Source organism: Bombus flavifrons, chromosome 3, assembly GCF_040668555.2.
Source record: "Bombus flavifrons isolate JBK064 chromosome 3, iyBomFlav1_principal, whole genome shotgun sequence".
In the NCBI taxonomy this organism is placed as follows: Eukaryota; Metazoa; Arthropoda; class Insecta; order Hymenoptera; family Apidae; genus Bombus; species Bombus flavifrons.
In genome coordinates, this window is record NC_138444.1 from 15,077,240 (window position 1) to 15,092,187 (window position 14,948).

The window sequence follows — 14,948 nt, forward strand, 5'->3', positions numbered from 1 at the left end:
TATTCCATCAATTTTCAATTTGTAACAAGAATGTCATTCTTTCCTTTCTTTCTTTCTTATCAAAATTCATTTTCAATATTAATTTCGTCCATCGAGATGAGTTACAGAAAGTAATAAGTTTCAAAACAAATAAGTTAATACAATTAATAAAAAAAACATATATTTGAAAACGTACACTATAGAATATCTTTAATTGAAATATCTCATTACAGAATAGAATGGACCGTAATTTTGCATTAGCATGAATTAAATTTCTATTGATTTAAGTAATTTCATCTGTATCGGAAGTGATTTAACGCTAGAATTATCGAACTCGTTAAAATGAAGGATTTCAATTTCTATCTTTTCTTGCAATTACTAAGAACATATAAATGCTTTTGACTGAATTAATATTAGCTGATATTGACGTCAAATTTTACAGCCGAGTTGCTCGAGCGTTAATATCAAACATCAAAACATGCAGATAAAACAGATAAATCGATCGATTCTTTTCAAACCGTTTTTCTCGTTTCACTCCATTTTCCGAAGTATGAGTATCAATCGTTAGAAGCTTCTTTCCATCAATTCTTTTCGATCGAGCAGAGATTGTTCGTTCAAAAAGTGATCATTAATCTATCCCGCGCTGCGTGCTAGTGTTCACTCGAACGAAAAATCTCGTGTGAAGCGACAAACCATAAAATTCCTCTATTATTATTATCCTGTATGCTCCGGTTACGTATTTTGAGGATAACAAAATCGAAAATGACAGAGAAAAACAAAGGGATGCGTCAACGAACAAACAAGAGAATAGAGAGAAAGTAATGGGACAGTTTCTACTTTCGAACAGGCAAGATAAAAGCCAGGGAAAATCGAAACTCAATTGAAGCTGTTCCCGCGAGCAATAAACGTTACGATGAGACAACGTGGCAGGGAAAACAGAACTTATTTAAAGGTGAAAACAAGTTGAACGATTAAACTGTTGATCAAGAATCTCAGGAGTTCGCTAACAGGTATCAGCGTTAGAATTGACAATTGCAACGTTTCTGGATACATCGGTTAACACGGAATCGTATTTCGCGTGGTAGACAATACACCTGTGCAAACACAGCGCTGTTTTGTCGCAAATAAAAGAATCTGATTTGTTCTCGTTACTTGTCCACGAGAACTATCGAACGAGGATACTCTTTATCTGTCCATCGACAACTTCTGCAGAATCGATGATCAACATCGTGTGGCATCTTCCAGCGTTGCAAGTGAGAACTGTTTCGATGATATGAAACTATAGCGGAGAACAAATGTATTAGTATTTGGCAATTTTTAGTTCTTGCGTCATTGGATATTTTACAATTTTATTATTTGTGGATGATCCACGAAATTAATTTTTGGTAAACTGCGGTTATCTTTCACTCCGAGCCTTTCACTTTGGGCTTAATTGCTTTAAGCCAAATTTATACTGTTTCACTTTGAAGGAATACGACGGATGAACGCTGCTTTGATCCTCGTTTCATCTGCAAATGAAAGCAGCGTTCCTCGAAAGAGGAATAGTGTAAATTCGACTTTACCAGTATAAACATTCTATAACCGATTTGGATTGGAATTATGATCTATGACCAGAACTTTATTATAATTAGAATTTGTTATAATTATTTTGATTGTTTGATACCAATCCAAAGTCGTGATAACGAAATATAACAGTTCGATGATAAGTGAATAATATTTAAAATATATAAACGCACGGTGCATAATTTTGAAGGTATATAATATAGCTGAAATATTATAATCATAAAATAAAATTTAAGAATATAAAAATAAGTATAAGATACAAGATAATTAAAAGAATAAATCGTCATTGATGATTATGCGCGTAATACACGAATTAAAATATTATCTTATCCGTTATAATGCGGATGTACGATTCGTAGGGAGCAAAATGTACAGAAATATATTGGTTCAGTGAATCTTGGTGGAGTACCAACGTTAAACATTGAGAGGAAAAATATGTTTGCAGTTTCTCCGTGAGAGCAAACCTAGGATCTAGGTTTCGACACTTTGAATCGTCGACGCATGAGGGCTGCGGAGATATTCTAAATTAACAAAGGGAACGAGCAGATTGTAAATTAGACATCAGATACAACGACAGAATGGTAAAAGCATGCGGACAAGCATTGTAGATTCGAAAACATATTTGGTCAACCAGGAAGCAACGATGATAAGAAATTGGTGTGGGAATATAGAAACAACAGAAAATTCTGCTTCTTAATTGGCCTCTTTACTTGTATAAGCTTCTCTTTGAATCTAACTAGCGCTGACATTGTCAAATTATTGAAATTATCAAATTAGATCCAATATATAATAATAATTCTATACGTACTATGTTAACTTTTTTATCTACGTTGTGTTCTTATTTTCCAGTATTTTCTTTGCACGATATTCGTATTCGAGGCTAGTTCGCAAAAATTCCCTTCGTTTCGTGCTTGTGTACAAGAAAGAAGAAATAATTAACTTTTTAATTATACTATTTGAAATCATAGCATTCCAAGCGCGCCCACGTGAATTTTTGTGTCAATATACAGTTGACATGGAAAAAGTTCATCAAGAAATAAAAGAATGCTTGTTAACGGAGAAGAATTAATCGTTTATTTTCTACAATTTTGTATAATTGCAAAAAGTATATATGTATGTGGTATAATAGAAAATTCCACTATAAAACCCATATGAAACTGTGTCTAGCCAATTGTTCATAAAATTGAAATACTTCTATCGTTTCAATTTTAGTCCACTTTATTTCAGGATATCAATCACTGGTTATGAAAATATCCAAGTTTTAATTAGGAATCAGAAAGCTGGGAAGTGTGTGCATGTGTATGTGTGTGTTGCCTCTCGCTTCTTGACGGCGATTCGTGCATTGTAAACCCAGGAGAACGTCGGATATCCGACAGGGACTATGGGATTACGACCCGATTTCCCAAGTCTAGAACGTGACCAACGTTCCTGTATTGCGTGCTTGCATAATCTATGCAGCTGGTTCGCGCAGGGCATATGAAAAGTTGAAAAAAAAACCAACCAAAAAACCCTTATCGACGTTCACACGCCTTGCTCTTGATTCACAAATCTTTAAAAAAATACTTTGCATCGTAAATTTTATTCCTGTACATATTTTCTTATCCTTTCCTTCGATAATAAAACGTTATATTTGTGTGAATTTTGAACATTTAAAACTATTTAAACCAATTTGTGGTTTCTACTAACTCAGAACTTTGCGAGTGTTTGAATTGAATTTTGCAAGCTTCTGAATTCGACGAAGTTGCATCCAATTTGCAGCTACAATAATCACGCAAACAGTGAAACAAGATACAAGCGCAAGACACAAATTGCCAACGCTAAGTTTGTTAAATCGAGAGCATCTTTTAACTAATCGGTATCGATTAACGAGCCTGAAGCCGGTCAACCTCTCTGCTATAAATTTTAGAAAATCTAAAAGGCAATGTAATTTTTCAAAATTGACATTTTATTGATACTAGTACTACCAATAATGACAGTATAAAATGTTTCAAAGAAATTAAACTGAAATGACGCGAAGGAAAAATTTAAAGGTACAAAATTTGATAATCGATACAATCGACTCTTTATAAAAAAAATTATGAATTATTTATTCGATTTCCATTTATCTGAGCGAAATTTTAATTAATATCCGATTAACTGAATGACTAACTTTTGTTGGGTGATTTTATTTATCTGGACGCGAGCTCCCATTGTATAAACAAAAAATAATAAATCGTTGGAGAGCTTCTACTATACTTTGATTATACAAATTGTTTGCCCCCTGTCAAATTCAGATAAATTATTGTTTTACTGTAAATTATTTCGATCACTCTGATAGTCCTAGTGTTAAGTAACATATAGTCTACTATTTTACCGTCTACTTTTTTATCATATTGAGGATCTTCACTCTTGCGAGCACAATTAATTACTTCTTGGGCATATCATTGAACGCAAAATGTTCTATACGTACAAAAACAGATCGAAGGACGTTTTGATCATTTAAAATCGATAAAATGAGAGTCGGGATTTCTTTTCCAAAAATTTCCTATTTCTCCACGATACGTGTGATTTAGATAGGGACAGATCGATGAAAGAAAGCCAGCTAATTGAGTGGTCATTGAAGCAAGATGGGTCATCGATTTTTTCCTGAAGCAACTGGGTGATTAGTGACGCGAAGTTCCGCTCGAAAAAGCCTACCGCAAACGTATCGCCTGTGTTCTTGTTCGTCTGCCACGTCAGTCCTCAGAAATGTCAGGTAATATGTTTTCCTTTAGGATAAGCCAGAGTGGCTGCTAAATCGTAGCCGTGCTTTTTGCAGCCACGTTAGGATACCGGGCGTAATGTAATATTCTTCTTGTTGTTGCTTGATTCGGGTTATTCTACTTGTCGAAATAGAAGCGTCGAGATTAACGTGAATTTCGAACAAAGTTGATTCACTCGCTCGAATAATAAATTATAGTACAATAGATTTTCGTCCTGTTACGTTTTCCTCGGATTTGTCTTAATATCGAGAAAAAGTTCGTCTTGAACGAAAAAGCTTTCAATGAATTTATACGAACTTTTTTTTATTTTGTAATTGTTTTCTCTCATAATTGAGGTTTCATAATTGAGATTAACATTTACTCACCCTTCGTGCTGGTTTGTACATGAGTGGCGAGAGTAACTCGAAAATTGGTAATTGCTCCTTGAAATGGAAGCATCGTTGATATCGATATGGCTATTGAAACCAGACACCCTTTAATCCTCTGACAACTGCTAGATTATCTAAAGACTATTAAAATCGCAGCAATATCGGAAATTAACGCTCTAAAAAGTTTATTTTGCTTTCTACATAAATAAACTGTAAAAGCTTTCGCAACGTTAAAATCCTCAGGAAAATTACTGCATCTTTTATTACAGCAAAGATATTTTTAGAAGGAAAGTCGATGGATATAAAAATTGCAAATAAAAAGCAATGTTGGCATAGCTAAATAGTTGAATAATTAGTCATTTTCCACATCAAAGTGTCTATTTCAAATTGATATAGATGAGATATTTGCTTTTCTTACCTGTTATTATTCATTAAATTATTGATGTTTATGCAATATTCATGCTTTTTACTGAGCCAACTGACGGAACGGATTATGAATGTAGAGTATCGTATAACTGGAAATGAAAACGATACGTTCGGTTCAAAGATATAAGCCCCTTAAAAATAGCTTTTATGCTGATGAAGTTTTATAACAGACAAACAACATTTCAGCAGCAACATTTTAATACCTTTAATTTTAATATTATGACAAGCAACATTCTTTTTTAATTACAAACAGAATGGAACAACGTGTGCCCAATTTCAAAACCAAACGGAAAGAAAACTTTGGTAATATGTACAACAACGTACTAAATTTAAAAATTGCTTTCCTGTAAAAAATAAAAAATGTGATTTATCGTGCTTTTTCCCTCCAGTCTTCGTACAAATACGCCGGAGGTATGCGATGTGCAAGTGCATAAATAAAAACAAACAAAAAAAAAAGAAAGAAATACGAGGTTTACTTCTTCCTTTTGCATCAATATTATTAAACACAATCAAACAGATAGAACATCCCGCATTCCTATAACATTTTCCCGAGAGAATTTCGGTGGCGGGACTTTCAAAGACAATTTTACGGTGGCAGCCGTCAGAAATCACGTTGCCTGTGTCCCTCGAAAATTGAACACGCGATACATCGATATTTGACCGGAAATAGAGAACTCTTCTAACGAGTCACTGAGGGAATGAGTGTAGATTTTTTAACTGGCAAACGAAACGTTGACGAACAGGGGATGACCGACGTCTGTAATCGATAAAACCAGCGAAAAGAAAAAAGAAATACAGTGCGAGGAATAAGAGAATACGAGGAAGACGAAAAGCGAGAAGAAAGAGATAGCGGGCTATCGTAATTCGATGTGGATAAGGGCGCAAAGGGATGGTATGGACCGCGTTAACCAATGCTTTTTGGGGGCTGAAATTAGTTTACCAGAGATCTGTCGGGTCGATAGTGAAATTCGACCTGAAAGGGATAAACAGGATTGCAACGGTAAAATGACAGAGGCACGAAGATGAGAAAGCGCAGAAAGGGAGAAAAAGCAAGAGATATAATGGTTGAACAGAGAAGGAACATTGACGGGGAAAGAAAATGAGCTGCGTTTTGCAAGGGAGAAAGAAAAAAATAGGTCGAATGTTCTTTTGCGTTTCCACTCCCAGGGGAAGAATCGATTTGTTTGTCGTTGAATCCCTTGTTTTCAAGCTATTTCACCAGGGAAACGCACGCGAATAAGAGTCGTAGAAGGATACAAACGTATCTTGGAACGATATCTCTGTGGTTACCTTTTCCATGGTCCCCCAGATTGATGGTTTGCGTCGATTCAATCGGATACGTCCAAGATAATAGACGAACGAATCATAAACGATTGTTCGAGCGTAGGCGTTTACGTCGTAATGAGAAATAAATTTTTCAACGAAAAATTTGGATTTGCCTTGCAAGAGAATTATTTACTGAACAAATAACGTAGACAGAAAGAATAGAATTTGATTTTCGATCTTGAATTTCTATTAATATAAAAGTGAATTATTTTAAATTATAAATTGTTTCAAGATACACTTTCGAATTATTTGAAATGTTTATTGTAATATTTGTCTCACTAATTTCTTTTTCTTTGCAAAATTTTCTCTCATTTCAATATACATATGTGTAAGGTTCAGTGTTCGTTTCGTCTGAAAATTGCACTAGTCCGCGATAATCGTATTAAAAAGTACATAGAAAGATAATATTTTTCAAAGAGGAATTTCTATCGAATTATTTACTTCAATTTAAAGCTTTGTTTCTATTCACCGCTCTACCGTTACTCACCCTGTTTCATGCTAATGAATTGATTTTGTTTCGGTAGTACGTAATCGCAGTTGAAATTCGTATTTGCCTGTATGTGAAATCAGTAATTTTAACCTATACAAATTATTCTGTTAGCGTAATTGCAGAGACAATGGAATTTCTCGAATCGTCTTTCTAATAGTCTAATGATACTCGTCGTAAAAAGGTTATAATAATACGAGGGGCGATGAATACAGAGGTATTTTCACAAGTGGTTAAACTAAACTGTATGAATAATCGACAGAAGAGGATAAATTCACCTCGCAACATCATAAGCCACGATAATCCATAGCGGAATGATATACGTATGCAATAATAACATCAAGGAGAGGAATTAAATTTATTATAATGGAACGGATAATTCATCGAATGTAGGATAAGTGATACCAATTTAGCGGTGAAGAAGGACGATCGTTATTACTCTTCGAATAATGTAGGAATACGCCAATCGCTGTTCGCATTAAATAATGTAATTGATTGAATTCGATACGCATAACGCGAAATGAAATTATCTTTGGTTAACGATAATTTTTGTGAAAATCCGATTTGTAATTCCATTAGGAAGAAAGAAATACAATAATGAGTATAACTGAATCGATGATAAGAATTTCCAAGCAAAAGTATTATTTATCTTATCTAAATCTATCTAAAGCGTGAAAATAAAAATCAACCTTGCCAATTTCTCGTTACTGTCTTATACGAAGAATAAACAAACAGAGAATAAAATTGCAGTAGAATTTCTATACGATATGTTCCTTTTCCTAGTCTCTTTAATATCCAAAATTAATAATAAATATACTGAAACAACCATGGACGATTATAATTACTCGTTAGAATTCTCAAACTCGTTAGAACTTCGAAAAGACATCAGTGCTCTACGTACAGTTTTTCAATTGATAATACAATTTTCGCTGTATCGGTGTCCAAAGTTTACAGTTGACGCAACAAAAGCGGTTTAAATAATAACCTCGTGATAGCGACATGGATACGAATAGGTCTGTTGTTCCATTCGACACGGAAAAACGGGAAAGGATAGAGTAAAAGGGAGAGAAGAGGAGAAAAACACATAGAATAGGTGAGATATGTACAGATGGACCTTCAAAAAGAGAGGGAAATGTATATTAGAGAAGAGAGAGAGAGAGAGAGAGAAAGAGAGCTCTTCGATTGGATGGAACAAAATGTTGCGAAAACAGGAACAACGTGCAAGTTCCAATGCAGGACGCAGTGAACCATAACGAAACCGTTTGTCGCACATGAACAGCCGTGTAACGAGCACGATAAGGCTTCCGGGTTGGGCCGAAGTGCATTTCACACCGGTCGAAGCTGTCCTTGTCAAACTGTTGCGCTGTATCGGTCGCGTCGATTCAGCATTCACTGCAGGAACAATGAAATTGCGGTGCAGAGGACAGGGAATTACGCTCGCATCGGCCGCTTTGTTTAAACGAAAAGAGACACGGTCCAGACTGTCGCGTTCTTTTGCCTAGGAAATTTTACTTGCTCATTTTCTAACAATCTTCCGGAGAACACGAGACAGTTTTTGGGAATAGTTTTTCCCTCGAAGTTTCTTTGGGTGTTACCTTTGATCGATGATTAAATGGGAGAGCTTTATGAAGGGAGGGTCTATGATCCGTAAGTTAGAGAATAATTTGAACATATTACAGTCGTTTAAAGTCATTACAATTATCAATTTAAACGTAGCTAATATTAAAGATTAAAATTAATCGTCAGGCTCCTAACGTAATTTACTCGATTCACCAGTTTGTTTTATGAATCTTCTTTCTAGAAAGCTCTTCCATTACTGGAACTGAGAAGTTGATGCGATAATGGCTTCATTTCTTGGATGTTAGTATTTTCTATTTAGTACGCGATGTAGAGGGAAGAAGGTAGAGTTTGAAGATTTATAAGAGAAGGTTTCTTTTGGATGAATCGATTGCTTCAAACTGGAGGGCTTATCTTAAGAGGAAATATTTAAGTATAGATCTCACTTCTGCATTTGAAAAATCGTTTCTTATTTATTTATTGTTTCATTTACTATTATCTCAGATTTCGACTAGATACTCAATTAATATCATCCCCAAATTTCGAAGCTTTTAACACTTCGTTCCGTTTCGTCTTATCGAATTTCAGGCGAGAAATCCCACCGATGAGGAGATAAAAGATTTGAAATGTCCAGACTCGATCGGCTTTCTCGTCTTTGCTTTGTGTCGGAGAGTCTCTTTACGTTTTACAGTGAAGACCATCGAGATCCGTTTTTCGTTTTAACCACTCTCGACGCTTGTCTGAGCTAACTTCCAGGGGAACTTCGGTTAACTTCAAAAATTTAAAGAAGGAAAAGTCACTGGGAAGAAGTTTCGCTGGTAGAACGTCGAAGAAACAAGTACGAAGAGAATAATTGACAGAGCAATTAAAAGATAGTTATCCGATTGCTTAGAAATCTTGCTTGCAATTTAAAAGAATGCGTAGAATTATAGGGTCGACGCGTTCGAAAAATATTTGATGAGGTAAAATGTTAATTCACGTATTTGTGTAATTTTTTTAAAACAAGAATTCCCAATACAGCATAAACTGGCTAAATTCACTCGTCCCTCAAGTATACCGTAATCTGTGATGCAACTTCCGACACTTGGCCTCTGCAGCGTTCAATATTTTATCACTTGTATCATTTTCCTCGTAAATCTTCTACCGCACTGATTCATCCAACTACCTGTGATTTTTTATTCGTATAATAGGAGTTTATATTTAAATAAGTAAAATCAATTCTTTCAATAAACGAAGGCGCTCACATTTATTTTCGAAAACATCCTTAAAAAATTGTTTAAGGGATTCTAAAAAATTGTATCGAAAAATCATCGATGTATGCTATATTTAAACAAAACGTCACGACTAATGTTCCGTTTTGTAATATCGTAGAATGGTAATCGTGAAGCGCATCTCTCCTCTTCATTGAAAGAAAAAAATCTCGTGGTTAATAGCATACGCAATCCTTTCCGCAACGGCGAAACGCGAAATCCGTGTTCGTTCAAGCTTTCAAGAGAAATTTGTCCACTTGGCACGGACGAAAATAGGCATAGCCATCATCTGGTATTTATTCTCGTGGAGAGTCAGAGGGGAAAAAGCGTCGTTGTATCGGTTTAGCCCGTGAAACGCGCGACAATACGAATTTTACGGTCAGGCTGGATTTATGGTGTTTCGAGTCGTTGAGCCGGGTGAAAAATTCGTGAACATGCCACGGAGTAGGGTACAAGCAAATCGTTTATATCGAACAGTTGTGGATTATGGGCCGTCAAGCGATCATACGTCGCCATTCTCTTCGTGGATTATTCACGCCATTAAAAATTCACGTGCAAGCGTTAACTGGCCTCGTTTAACGACGATTGGTTCGTTTCTAAGCGAACGATTTTCATGGTAACGTCGTTGCACGAATTATTTTCATCGATTTATTCGTTTTACAGCGTTCTATACGTTGATTCGTAAGGTATCGGTGTTTGGAAATTTATTTATGACCAATGTAGTTCTTATTATAATTTTGAACGAATAGGCAAGAGAGGATTTGTGAAATATTTGAGCGAGGTGATACGGAACTAATTGCTAGCGGATACGTATTCTAAGATCTTGACAGCGAACAAGGATTTATATGGAGAATACATATGTATGTACGTAGACTAGGATGCATAGTATCTAGTCGTAGACTAGGATCATGGATTAGTAGCTACGTCGTAATTGTATTACGAACTTTATGCTGTTTCGTGTTTTCATTGGAGAATATTCTAGGAACCGAATGAAGTAAAACTGTTATAAGCAACAAGAAACGTTGAACAACGAAGGGGACGAAATTTTAGCTAAAACGAAGATACATTTCCTTTGTGATTATCTTAGGTCCACCGAGAGTGTCAAATTGCAATTTCGCAAATTCCACCCTACGGAAAAATATCGTTTTGCTCTAAATGTCGATAGAACGGTAACGCGTATTCTTCGGAATTGAAAAATCGACAACTGCCTCAATATGAATTGCAAAAACTTACGTGCAGTATACCTTGCTTTTTCCCCTAACAAAGCAATTCTAGAAATTTTGTAAATGGAAAACGATAATTGTGTTTAACAAGCAATCGCAACACAGTCTTGTTTTTTCGTTAAAAAGAATATTGCACACGTAGGTACAATGCAATCTTTCGAACTGAATTAGAAGTAGAATTTGGGGATGGGATATTGACGTTATTCTTTTGACCGTTCTTTTTCAGCTTTATCACTTGCAAGATTTTTCTGTGCAAATATTACAGATATGTATATGGTTATAAATATTATAAATAATACGGTATATAACAGAGTGACATATAATATAATAACGTTTAAAATATATACTGTTATAAAATATTATCTACTTCTTATCCGAGACAAAGGTAGCGGTAAGAAATGTTGAAAATGAGCATTGCTTGTAGAAGCGACAAGGGATGGAAGTTTCAGGTAGCCGAAGAAAGTTAAGTCGACACCTGAGAGTTATAAATTATAAATACGTCCGTACAGTGGTCTATCTTGTAACAAAGAAAATTCGTACCTGTAATTAATCCTCTTGTATGCCTAGTTTCCCAGTTTATTTTTCCTGTTAAACACAACTGAAGATATAGAAACAGATATTAGAGATAAGTACATTTATATGGTGGAACTTTAGAATTTTGGATTTTTCTGTACACCGTGAAACTATTAGCATCAAAAAATACTCCTGTTTAAAAAATAAATCCATTTCATCGTAGAAAGTACAGCGTACTTTATTAATTTTTAAATAATTGGTTTTACAAACTTTCTGAAAACCAAAAACTAATGACTGCATTGCGGCAGGTTTTAGTAATCTGACATCCTTATAAACACGAATAAAGAAATGGTACCTGCATGGAGATTTAGTTTATATATTAAATATTATAACGAATACTTCGAATGTTTCATATATGGTGTATATTATGTGCATTCTGTACATTTGAACATCTTCAAATTTTCTATAAATACATAAATATCCGCAATCTAATATCTACAGGCGATAATGGTATTAAATATCTAACAAGAAAGTTGATTTCAAAGATAATAAACGTCATTTTACTTCCCTTAATTGACGTTTCTAGTTCATTTGGAAAGCTGTTGCCGTATCCAGAAATGAAACATTGAGAAACGGACAACAATTCTTTAGCCGTGACGCGTTGCTTAATCCAAGTGACAGGATGCGAGAAGAGTAGTGATTGTTAGCCGAGATCGAGCTCGATAATTGGACGGTTAATTCAATTGCGGCGGTCGATAAGACGCTAGAATAGATTTCAATCGGGCCAATTTTCTGCTTTCGTAACCACGTCCAGTAGATTATTCGTCGTTTCTGTCGCCGGCCATGGTATCGGACAAACCGGCAAACTATAACGCGTTCGTTGTTCGATCCAAGGAAAATCAATAGCCTTGTGAAACTTGCGAATTAATGGGCCGATTAACGTTTAATTCTCACATTAAACTCCGTGATCGCCAGAATGACAGCAATGGTAATTTTATTAGCGCATGTTGAAACGAGTGTCGCGTTCAATGTGATACAACGTCTCTCGCCTTACCCAAAATTTCACGATATATCCTATTTCTTGGCAATTTGTTATCAGATAATCATTTTTCTTGTGTTCTTTACTGTCGTCTCGTTTGCTTGTTCTGCTCAATGTATCGTGTCCGAGATAAATAGGTCTTCGAGATACTATATCAAATCTATGATGACGAATATAATTATTTCTCCGATTTCAATTTTTGTCATCGCGTTCATGAACAACGAAACCATTCGGTTGATTGATGGAATCGAGAAAAAAGCAGGACAGCAGTAATTTAATTAAATTGTCCGAGGCGAAGTTTATTTCCTTTAATCAATATAATCAGTTAAACTGCCGTCACTCGTTGCGACAGTTGAAATTTCGTTTATTTGATCCTTTTTTAAAATAAGAGGACGAGACTTCCATTTTCTGTCACGACGGCGATAATTATTTTTAGAAAACTTGATAATTTATCTTTTTTCCCCATTTTAAATCATTTTACGTCAAATTGATTTATCCGGTATAAAACACCGAGTTTTTCAAGCTATGTCTGGGGTTTATGACCTTTCATATATCGAAGAAAAATATATAGAATTCTGGTGTTCGAAGAATTTAAGTAGTACAACCCTAAAATTTGTCTGACGCAATCTCTACTGTTTTCACATAAGTTCATCCAGCATTGAATTACACATTGAAGTTTACGTGGTCAAAGGACAAACGTGACTTGTATACCATGATGTTTAGATTGTACGTTGTAATGATAATCAAGGGTTAAATAAAACAAATGTGAATTTACGCGAATTTTAGACTAAAAATATTGCTCAATGACACATGTTTCAAATGTAATAATGGAATCAGTTATATCGCTGATAGCGATGGGAAAGAAATAAGGAAGGGAAATATAAAGTGCTTAGTATTGTTATATGTCAAGGAAAATTTGACGGAATGGGTGGAAGTTTTAACGAGTCATTGTTTTACGTCTGTGTGTATTCTGGGAGTGGTTTATACTACAGACAGAAAAGAACCGAGTGGCAATGAAGGGAAAAGATAGACGAGGGAGGTTAAATATATATGAGAGGCGGCAGAGTTTGCTCGCAATTTAACCTTGGTGTCAACGTCAGTGCCATAGCTAATGTGCTACATCACGCGCAACATTTTCTTCTTGAAATATAAAAAGCTAAAGAATTACGGTTGTTTAGGACTTATTAACCAAAAGCATTTAGAGACAGCCTCATGAAACAAGTGGAGGCACCAGTTGTCAGAGGTAGGACAGTAAAAACTTTAACGAAATAAACAGCTTACAAATACGCTAAACGGGTCGAATTAATGAATATTATAATAAAACGAATAAAATAAAATGAATAGCGTTGAAATATCGGTGATAAACGTGTGATGTTAAATTAAAAACGAAAGTGATAAAAAAATTATTTGATACAAAGAAGTATTAAAAAACATAAAATAAATAAATAGAAAAATGTAATTAACAATATCTGTCTTTTTTTAAAGAAACGTTTTAGTAAACGTACCTACTATGTTTGTTTGTTGCATAATAAGATGTTAGTAAGAAGTAAAAAAGAAAATTTTGTACTTTCACAATCAAAAATAATAGAAGCGTGATTTAAAAGTTTTCTTCCGGCTACACATAATTATAATACACCTATTAATTTGAATGACTTCAACTTAAAACACAAAATGCGTGATGCAGCTATGAAAAAGTACAGCGATGTACAAATCCCTGTAGTATGATAGTGCGTCTGACTATAAACGATCCACTTCTACTTGTGTCTCTGCATGTATCTACGTATTCGTTCAAACCACCCCCAATTCTATTTTGTCGTATCTGTTATTGCATGCATCAGGTCGAATATACATCTTGAATAATGAACTTTTTAAATTAACAAAGATTTTTAATTAAGAGCTTATATCGCAATTTATTCCATTGAAAAAAAATTAATGTTTCTTTCGCACATAACGTAGGACATTCACATTATGAGAACATATAAATACTTAATTAGTTTTTAAATATAAAAATATTCATACAATATTTCTTAACAAAATTAGAAAAACAACTGGCACGCACTTGACGGTCAGTCACTTTTTAACTTAATTTCTCATAATCACATTTATACAAATTTTTAACAAAGTTAAAGAAACAGCTAATATAAGTTTGACAATCTGTCAGATTTTTAATATTTATATAATAACCATAATCGTGAAAATATTCACCTGGGACACTCCTGACGACAAAAGAATATACAAACATGGCGAGGAGAAGAACGAAATGATACGAAACGGACGACTAAAACACTCGGCAAAATCGCGCTCCAAGCAAGACTACAACTTAAAAACTGAATGAATCGATCGACTCGTCATCAATGCCAACCTCTTTAATCACACTCAATCAGCAAACACAATTTCGTTAAACCACTGTACCACGAATACACTAAACACATCGCATTCCAAACCAACCATCACCATCTACCTCTCAAAACCAACC

At 34.7% G+C, this 14,948-nt stretch overlaps 1 protein-coding gene across 8 annotated transcripts in view; it reads left to right on the plus strand.

The window, feature by feature from the left end:
* Mp (collagen XV/XVIII-type protein multiplexin) overlaps positions 1-14,948 on the plus strand; it is a 353,266-nt gene that overhangs the window by 139,622 nt on the left and 198,696 nt on the right. The window lies entirely within an intron of this gene.